The sequence below is a fragment of the Triticum urartu genome, chromosome 4A, assembly GCF_056163025.1.
Source record: "Triticum urartu cultivar PI428250 chromosome 4A, HENAU_Tu73, whole genome shotgun sequence".
Classification (NCBI taxonomy): domain Eukaryota; kingdom Viridiplantae; phylum Streptophyta; class Magnoliopsida; order Poales; family Poaceae; genus Triticum; species Triticum urartu.
Window position 1 is genome coordinate 325,536,668 of NC_141876.1, and position 9,596 is coordinate 325,546,263.

At 44.1% G+C, this 9,596-nt stretch overlaps 1 pseudogene; it reads right to left on the reverse strand.

The window, feature by feature from the left end:
• Positions 1–5,394: 5,394 nt before the first annotated feature.
• On the reverse strand, positions 5,395–6,654 carry LOC147975733 (uncharacterized; annotated as a pseudogene).
• Between the last annotated feature and the right edge of the window lie 2,942 nt (positions 6,655–9,596).

Genomic DNA, 9,596 nt, shown 5'->3' on the forward strand with positions numbered 1-9,596 from the left:
GCAGAGAGCCAGGGCGTGGCGGCCATTGAGGGAGGTCCGCGGCCACGGGAGGGCTCCGGCTAAGGCGAGCCCACCGTTGAGTTCCTGGGGACGAGGCGGTCCCGTTCTGAGGTAGAAGAGTGCCAGGGAGTAGTGGAGAGGAGGGGAGGCCACGGCAACAGAGGAGGTTAAAGACAGCTCGGCGGTAGAGGTACTCTGTGATGCGAGCTGCTCCGGCGAGGGCTAGAGGGGTGGGGCGATGCGAAAGGATGCGGGGAAGCTAGTGGACATCTCTGGAGGAGAGGAGAGGGGCTAGGTTCGCCGGAACCAAGGAGAGACCGAAGTGGCCGAGGCAAACTCCAGCGAAAAGAGGAGGGGGCCGAGGACTCCGGTGGACTAGAGAGGCGAGGGAGGGATGAATGAGCAGCGGGAGGGCTCGGGTCAGGCTTATATAGCCGAGGGGAGGGCTATGGAGCTCACAACCTAGCTGGAGCAGTGCACTAATGGAGGTCAGGGGCTGAGCACGGCACGGGAACTGTTCTAGCGGCACATTAATGGTGAACCACGACGAGGCAGCGACGCAGGGCAATGCAATCGAGCACGGGCGGGCTCCATGACATGAATGGAGGTCGAGACAAGGAGGGAGGAGATGAGCATAGTGGTCGGAAAAAGCCAGAGCACGCCTGCAACCATGACGCCAGCATGATCACCACGCGCACTGGCACAAGCGGTGCTCTTTGGCGTGGCCAACCATGTCCAGTGGATGGACCATCGTGTCCTTAGTCAAAATGAGGAAATAATTCGGTCCAGGGGCAAAGAAGTGATTTGCACTTAGCTCCAAAAGTAAATTAGTAAGAAGGTGCTTGTAACTTGTTGTGGTTAAACCAGCTACGTAACATGGTAAAGAGTTTGTCTGATGATGATCACATACCAAGGTGATGCTGATCACCAAAAATCAGACTATGAGGAGGAGGTTAGATGGTGGTTGTAGTAGAAAGTGCAAAACTAGCCAGAATTGGGGATTTGGATGATGCACTCACATACTTGATCTCTGTGAGCTGAAATTTGGCAGAGAGTGCTTATATGATGATATGAAGCTTTTGTAAAAATTTCATGCCATTTGGAAATACCAAAGTGACACTTGCGTCACAAAGCTTCATTCTGGGCAGAATTTTGGAAACATTACACAGGGCAATTGGATTAACCAATTGAGGTAAAACTTGGTGGAAGGAGTTGACATAGGTAGAAGCATGTCCTGGTAAAGTTTCAACTCAATTGAAGCTATATAAAATATAGTTGCTTCACAAACTGAAAATCTGACCAGAAACTAAGATATGGGGATGGGCTCACATAGATGAGTTACATGAGCTCATATTTGGTGGAGAATCATGATTTGATAATGTAAAGGACCTTGCAAAATTACAACTCATTTGGATATGTCTAGCTTGTACTTCCTTCACAATCACTTCCCTCAGACAGGAACTTTGAAAAATTGCTCAAGAATGTTTACTAGGAAAATTGAGTTGAATTTTGGCATGAGCCAATGATATGGACAGGAAAAGATGTCCAAGAAGTTTGGGGTCAATCAAGCAAATATAAATAGCACTTCCTTTGCAAAGTGCCATTAAGGACAAAATAGGAAAAAAAATTATTGGAGCATTATTTTTAAACATGACAATGAAATATTTTGCCATACTTGAGCAATATAGGACCCAAAAAATTTCTGAGAATTATTTGGGAATTTTAGGAGTGACAGAAATATAGGTTGCTTCACAACCTAGGGTTTTAAGGGTTATTCCTTTATCAGAAAAGGAATATTCGCAACAAAAGAATTTTGGGTTGGGTCAAGGATGGAAATGACATGATCTTAGGATGATGAAGAGGGTGAAAAGCCACTATAAAAACTAGGAAGACATGATCTTCCCAAGTTTCAGACCCATATAGCCACGGAAAAGCAAAACAAAACCGGAAATCCAAGAAAATCAAGGGAAAAGAAAAAGGGCAAAAATCCAGGTTGTTACAGTGCTCCCAGCTCCTTCGCTCGTCCCGGCCTAGAGAAAGGCGAGTAGGAGAGGTGTTCCGTGTCTCATAGCCATTTGACGAAGTTGCAAACGCAGGGATTCCTTCCCCATGCAGATCTAGTCCCTGTTCGATCGAGGCTAGCTTCCTTCAATGAGGGGAGTCAGGCAGAGGACTTCCCCAATCCGTCCGTGGGGGAGCGAGTGTGTTTTGTCCCCTACCTGCTAAGAGGCGTCGGATTTCCAATCCATCCGTTCCTCCGAGGCCTTCTGGAATATTACGGCCTCCAGCTACACAACTTCTCTCCGGCCTCTATTATGCACATTGCGGGTTATGTCGCTTTATGCGAACTTTTCCTGGGCGTCGAAGCTTACTTCGAGTTGTGGAGGAAGTTGTTTTGTCTCGTCCCGGGCAATCATGAAGGGTCAATATTTGAAGTGGGTGGAGCCGAAGTGTGGCGCGCCGTCGATACCGGATATCCATTCGGCACACCAAGGAAGGCACCTGATGAATGGCCCTCCGAATGGTTTTATATAGAGGACGTCGCGCTTCCTGACCCGATTCAAAAGGGTCTTCCTGAATTTGCTCGTGTACCGCTGAAGAAACGCCATAGTTGGCATCCCCGAAGTCTTGAAGAGGAAGACGGCGCAGATGTTCGTCAGCTGATGAGCAAGATAAGAGAGCTCACTCAGTCCGGACTGACAGTAATCGAGGTTATGGCGATTTCCATAGCACGAGGGGTTCAGCCGCTTCAATACAGAGGGCTTCCCATGTGGCACTATAACGGGGAGCACGACACTTCTCGCTGCGGCCGGAAAGGTCTGGATACCCCTGCCGCTTTGGCTAATATATTAGCCGAACTGTTCAAAGGGGAGGAAAAGGAATTTCTCCGCATCAAATCTAGAGACGGGTACTCTATGTATAACCCTCCCAGCTGGGTAAGGCCCGACTCCTCTGTTTTTTACTTCTTCCATCTCCAAATTGCTTTTGATAAACTTCTAGCTTATTTGCTTATGACATCACTGGCGAAAGGTCACTGAGGTATTTTATAGTCCCGCCCCATAGCCGGAGGACCACAACTGGGAGCTAGATCCCGGGTTCGAAGAGGACCCGGATATATTTGTGGCGCTTGCGGAGGGGGTGTTTTAGCAGGCGAGCTACGATGACACAGAAGTGGCCATCCTCGCTGACTGCCCCAGTCTTCTTCCAGCTTCGCACGTAAGTGATCCGAACACATCTTATTCAAAAGAGATCACTCCTTCCTCCTTACCCACAACACTGTCTTGTGTTCAAAAGGGGAAGGGTTCGGCGCGTCGTACTACTTCGAGGGTACCTCCGAAGAGAGCGCCCCAACTTCGGGCGAGCCTTCCAAGTGGAAAGCAAACGCAGATACGGCCGTGTCCTCATTGAAGAGGTATGAATTCGCCAACCTGCACCTGAGCGATCACGTCCAACCGTGACCTTCATGTTATCCATGTGCCAGGAGAAAGACGCGCCGGACCGTATCCGGAGGTTCGGGCGGCCGTACTTCCTGTGGCCAGGATTCAGATCCTGCCATGAAGACGGGGGCTGATGCGGAGGCGAAGCTGGATTGTCTTCCGGCCGAGGACTCGGATGACGTATCCGTCACTAACTCGGAAGTGGAGAGTTTGATGAATCATCGCCGCCGCCGGGCCATTTTACAAGACCTTGGCTTTTCAGAAGAGTCGTTTAACGCCTTCAACTCGGCCGATGCGTACATCTGAGCTGCTCGAGATGGGATTAACAGGGCCACAAAGCAACATTTAAAAGATGTGCAGGTGAATTTTTTTTTCTGACTATGATAACCATATGCCAGTAGTCCCCGAGACTTAAAGGAGTTGAAACAACTCATTTAAGGATCAATGTATGACCAGGTGCTTATGGAGAAGAACACCCAGCTAGCTCAGGAGCTGGAAAAGTCTCAGCGCCGACTACTTGCTGCCAAAGCCGAATTGGAGAAATACAAGGCCTCTCCCGGTAATGTTTCCTTCTATCAAAAATTCATAATGATACACCAATAGTGCGAATCTAGGTGCTAATCTTTGTGTTCGGCCGTTAGACCAAGTACAAGAGCATCTGGACGCCACTCGGAGCGAAGAACATGGAGCCAAAAAGCTACTAGCAGCGGCGAGCGTGTATTGACAAACGTCATTGAAGAGAAAAAGACACTCCAGGATTCGAACATCAACCTAGGGGAAGAACTGAAAGATGTACAAGGATCCAGGTCTATTGCAACAAAATCGTTCGTCACAATACATGTCGATTCGTGGCGATAAGTACCTATTGCCACGAAACACCATTCGTTGGCAGCCGTTGCGGCTGGACACATGGTAATAGGTTATTGCCACAAAAAAGCAACCACGGCAATAAAGTGCGCTATTGCAACAACCATGTGGGAAGTCAGCACATGTTTTCCCGAGGCAACACTCACCTGATGCCACAATTTGCTTTGTGAAGATAGTTTTAATGCAACATGTAACGAATTATGGCGATTGATAGCTCGTGGCGATAGACATTTGTGGCAACAACCTATCCCAACGACGCTCGTTTCGTGGTGCATACTCTTCCGTGGCAATAGTCAATTGTGGCAATAAACTATGGCAACAATCCTTATTTTCATGGCATTACGCATTTTTCCACGAATAGCTACTCTTGTGGCATTAGCATTAACGTATGGCAACAAATATTACAGTCGTCGTAACAGGAAATTGCAACATATTAGTTTTGGTGGTGATAAATAGGTATCACAACGGGTGAAATGTTTGTAGCGAGAAACTATTGCGACAATTTAAATTTTTCGTGGTGCTAACATTTGGCAACCAAAGTGAGTTGTGGCAATAGCCTATTGCAACCTAAAAAAATACAAGCATTCAATTACAATATTCAAAACCATACACATGATATGTAGATTCGTAAAATTCATAATTCTCATAGCAAATATTCATCAAATCAAACTCAAATGTAATTTAGCCATCCTAATTAAGTCCCAAGACTAAACTGTCTATGATCTTGAGCCCAGTGAAGCTAGTTCTTTGGATCCTGCAATCAAGAAAAAAAATAGTTCTAGTTAATGAGTCCAACATAGCATACGCCATTCAATTATTTCATCCCCATTGTTAAAAAGAACTGTCGCCAGACTAACTGGAGTAATACTGTGTCAGCAAGCATGTAACTGAGGGATCAGAACAGTTTACCAGTGTAAATGTCTAAAGCATATGCACAAGTACATGTACTAAAAGCTTCTGGTGTTGATTTAAGTTGTGACTCCATCTATAGTTTCAGTTAAGTTCATGTCACTAGCTAGCACATATTCATTTTTTTGAAGTTGTGACTCGATGCAGCAACAACGCATGGTGAAAGAGAACAAGCAGCTAGCTAATTATGAAGGCCAATGACATGCTCACTTGAAAGTGGACCATGAGTGTCAGTTTCTTTGTTTTCAACCTCTTGACATGCCTTGTCCTTAAAATGGAAAGAACAATTATAGGTGCCGCATCAATATTGACACTATAAAAGATGAAACAAGAATAAGACGATCCAACACATTAATAATCCCAGCTGATGTAGAAGCATGCCAAATGCACATCATTGAATAAATATAGAATAACCAAAAGTCAGTGTACTCACATAGACATCCTGGGACTCTGTGTTAGACCATGTTCCATTCTTAGTGTGGGTGAGTTCCCACAAAGCATTCCAATCTGGCTCTTCTCCAGTTTCCAAGTTTCTCTGCAAGTAATATAGCAATGAGATGCTTGAAACATGAAACCATAGTTAGCAGCGAGGCATACATATTTACTTACACTCATACCTTCTCAAAACTTAGTTGCAAGTAAGATTTTGATCCAATTCTGTGTTTTGTCTTCTGTTTCTTACGATTATCGGTGTTCTTTCGGCTGCGTTCCTATCAATTCATCGAAACCAAATGTAACCAGTCAGAAAAGCAATTTCATCTTAACACATAGTAGACAAAGAGTGATCTTAGAGATAACCTGAAATTATGAATCAATGACAAAGTACTCAATCATCCATTCCCACTCTTCTGGTTGTAAATCTTCCGGTAGATTAGCCAATCTAGCTGCATCTGTTTTGTATGCCTTGTAAGTGGAGCTTAGAGTTGATCGCCAGCCTCTATATCGCCCTTTCACAATTTTGAGAACGTTTTCTTTTGTTTCTGGTGTATCTTCCAGGTCCCATCTGTCCTGTAAAGCATACAACAAATGAATATACGTAAGCAGTGCATTATCCATGGTAAAATAAGATAACACATGTGAAAAAGGTTGTATGCACTATGATATGAGCAACAATGAGTCGACGGATCCGACCATGTCCTCACTCCAATGAGCAGTCTTCGAGGTTTAGCAATTTAACCCATACCAGGATTTTATGCATTATAGCAAATGCTAGAGAAAACTTAAATGACAAACAATTTACCAGATCTGGGTTGTCCATGTTGGTTTGTGTATGTTGTTATACTTTCCATCCTTGTTAAGACAACATAGCCTTTCCTTCCTGCACACAAAATCAATCAAGGGACTTCGCATTAACAAAGCATTGCTGTTGTGCACCATTCAGATAGGTGATTATGAAGTAAGAATGTTGTGTACCATGAGCATACTTCGTAGAATTCATCATTGTGCCCTGGTGTAGGTAATATCAGAATCTGAGTCAATTTAATAAGAAACACAATACGTAAAGCGGGCATAAAATCAAATCAGTTTAACAAAAAAATAAAGAAAAAAAACAATGTTGGGAACCTCCAAGGAAATAACTACAAGGCCCCGTCTCACGCACGTCTCCTCATCTCTTATCTCTGTTCTCTTTCTCTTCTGGAGAAGATCCATTTATCTCTGCATGATCCAATCGCACTACCAAAGGTCCTGATTGTGCCACACTGGGTCAATTCCTTCTCACTTTTCTCTCAAGTTTCTCACATCTCTCCTCTGCTTCTTTGAGTCCAATTGTTTTGGGTGAACAATTCTTATTAGCAATTAAAAATAACACATGGGAAAGTCTTATGTATTAGGAGTAAAACCAAAGTGCACGACTCTCATAGACAGCTTCCTGAACAACAACTTTTATCTTTACCTCCTCCTCTCTTGTGCACATACTCTGGTTTCTCAATCCAGAATTGATTTCACAGAACCTTAAGTATTTTTTGCCAATAATTATAGGAGTACCACTGGCTTCGGTTTCGCCATTGACAGAAACACATATATTTTTCAATAATATGTCACAAATAGTAAGCAAAATTTAGTTAAATGTAAAATCAAGAACTATGAAAGGGATAACGATTAAAGAGCACCTGCTTAAGATGCTTGCAGAATTAATGTGGTACATAATCTATTCAGTTACTGATAGGAAACCTAGATACCCATAAATGATTCACTTTTTGTTGCTCATAGTGTGTTTTACTTTGTCACTCGAACTCAAGAAACATGAATGTGAGACAAGCAAGCTAAATACAGCAGCAAAAGTTGAACCAGATTTTACAGATAAACGGCGTAGGTATGTTCAGGGGGCCCATCATGTAGGCAGCTGCTACAATGCTAGATAAGTAGGACTAGGATACGACAAAATCAAATCACAGCACCATTCTGAATAATAGTCAATTTGCAAAATGAGTTTGTCTACCATCTGATTCCATACACCCCAGCTTCAAAAAGACATTTATAAGTGATGATCATTTAGCAGGAAATGTAATTTTCTCTCTTAGCTAGTCTTATTGCACATACAGAGTTGAATCATGATCAAATATATTACTCACAGCTTGATGCTCACTGAAACGCTTTTAAGAGATTCAGATAGCTCACTGAAACTAGGAAATGTACAGAAGAAACCTACATATTATGGAGTTCAGTCTTTCTCCATGACTACTGTATCTAAATTACAGTTTCTGCAAATTTGCATCTCTGGTATATGAAGTTCTAAATATGAAAAGGTCGTAAAGAAAAATCACAGGCATGAACAAATATAACTGGATATGTAGCCAGCACATGGAAATTTTTGCATCCTACCAGTTAAGATCTGGAGGAGGGGCTAGGTAACTGGAGTCAACCGGGATAGGCATCTCCTATGTTGGAAGAAGAACGGCGGGCGGCTCCTCAGCAGCAGTTGGGGCCGCGGATCCTCGGGCGGACAGTCCTGCTGCTTCCCGGCACGGGGATCCTTGGCGTCGGATGGCGCTGCTGCTCCTCGGTGGCGGATGATCCTCCTTCGTCACGGACGGCGCTTCTGCTACTGCGGGCTAAGCGAAGGGAGACCGAGGGTCGGTGGTGGTGCAAGGGGACCGGCGGGCGGGTTGTGCCGGCGGTGCGCAGGTCGGGGTGGCGGCGCGCAGTTCGGGTGGAGGTACAGAGCAGGGTTAGGTTTACATGTGTGTTGTGCGCGGGCGGCGCGTGAGAGAGAAAGGGGGAGCTGAGATTGATAGGCCTTTAGTGTGGAATTTGGGCTTTCACGTAGCGCGCCGATCGCGGGAAATACACTTTGGTTCGTGGTGGTATATATACATCCTATATGACGATTGTTTTTTAATAAAAAAGTCAAAATAGTTCAGAAATTTTTTTAAATAAACTTGACTTACTTTTGCACTAGTATAAAATTTTCTCAGAAAAAATAACCAACGTTGACTTCGTAGCGAAAAAGACAAAATTTATTTGCTATTATACGTCACTATTCACATTATATTGGCCAAAATTTTGTCTTTTTTGAACAGAAGTCAAAGAGGGATTTCTTTTTGTGAAAATTTTCTCACAAGTACAATGTAAGGTTAAGTTTATTTCAAAAATATTTTCAGATTTTTTTAATTTTTTTGTTGAATTACTAAAAAATCCATATAGGGTGTATATGTCCCCATATACCAAAAGTTCCCCTCCGCCTACCGCCCCCTTTCGGCGCCATAATTTTTGCGTGGGCCCAACCAAACAATCGCCGACACTTTTTTTGCCCCTATGAATCAACGACACACAGTCTATCAGCGAAGGTTGTAACTGCCGACAGAAATTAGGTCAGTGCTCTGTTGAAGCTTTGGCGACAGATGATGTGTCATAAGACTGCATAATAGTGATAATCTGTGTCTCGGAATAGATTGGGACAAAAAGGGTGTCTGCGTTGTACACTTATACCAACAGATGTATGTCGTTATTATGGTGTTCGTGGTGTAGTGTCTCTAGCGTATAAGTAGTTCAACATGACCAATCCATGGCATCATATGTTTAGAGGATACCATATTTTGCATTGTTCTTGTCAATGAGTGTTTTCAAGTCAGGACGACGTGAACTGCAGCCTGGTAGGGGTGGCCATCGCGGAAATAGGGGTCGCGGCCGGTGCTAGCATGTTGTCGCCGGACGACCTGGTTGTAGGTACAACCAGGTTTGCACTACAATATCGAAGCCAGTTTTGAACTACAACTCACAGAAACCTCATGTGACCGTCGCATTAAAACTACTAGGTTATTACTCTTGCATTGAAACACATGTACAAATGGGATGGGTTGATGAGACGGTTGATCTATGTCAGTCTCAATCTCACATTTTGATCTTGAGATGGGGTGATCTCAACATCTTTCATCTTACCGG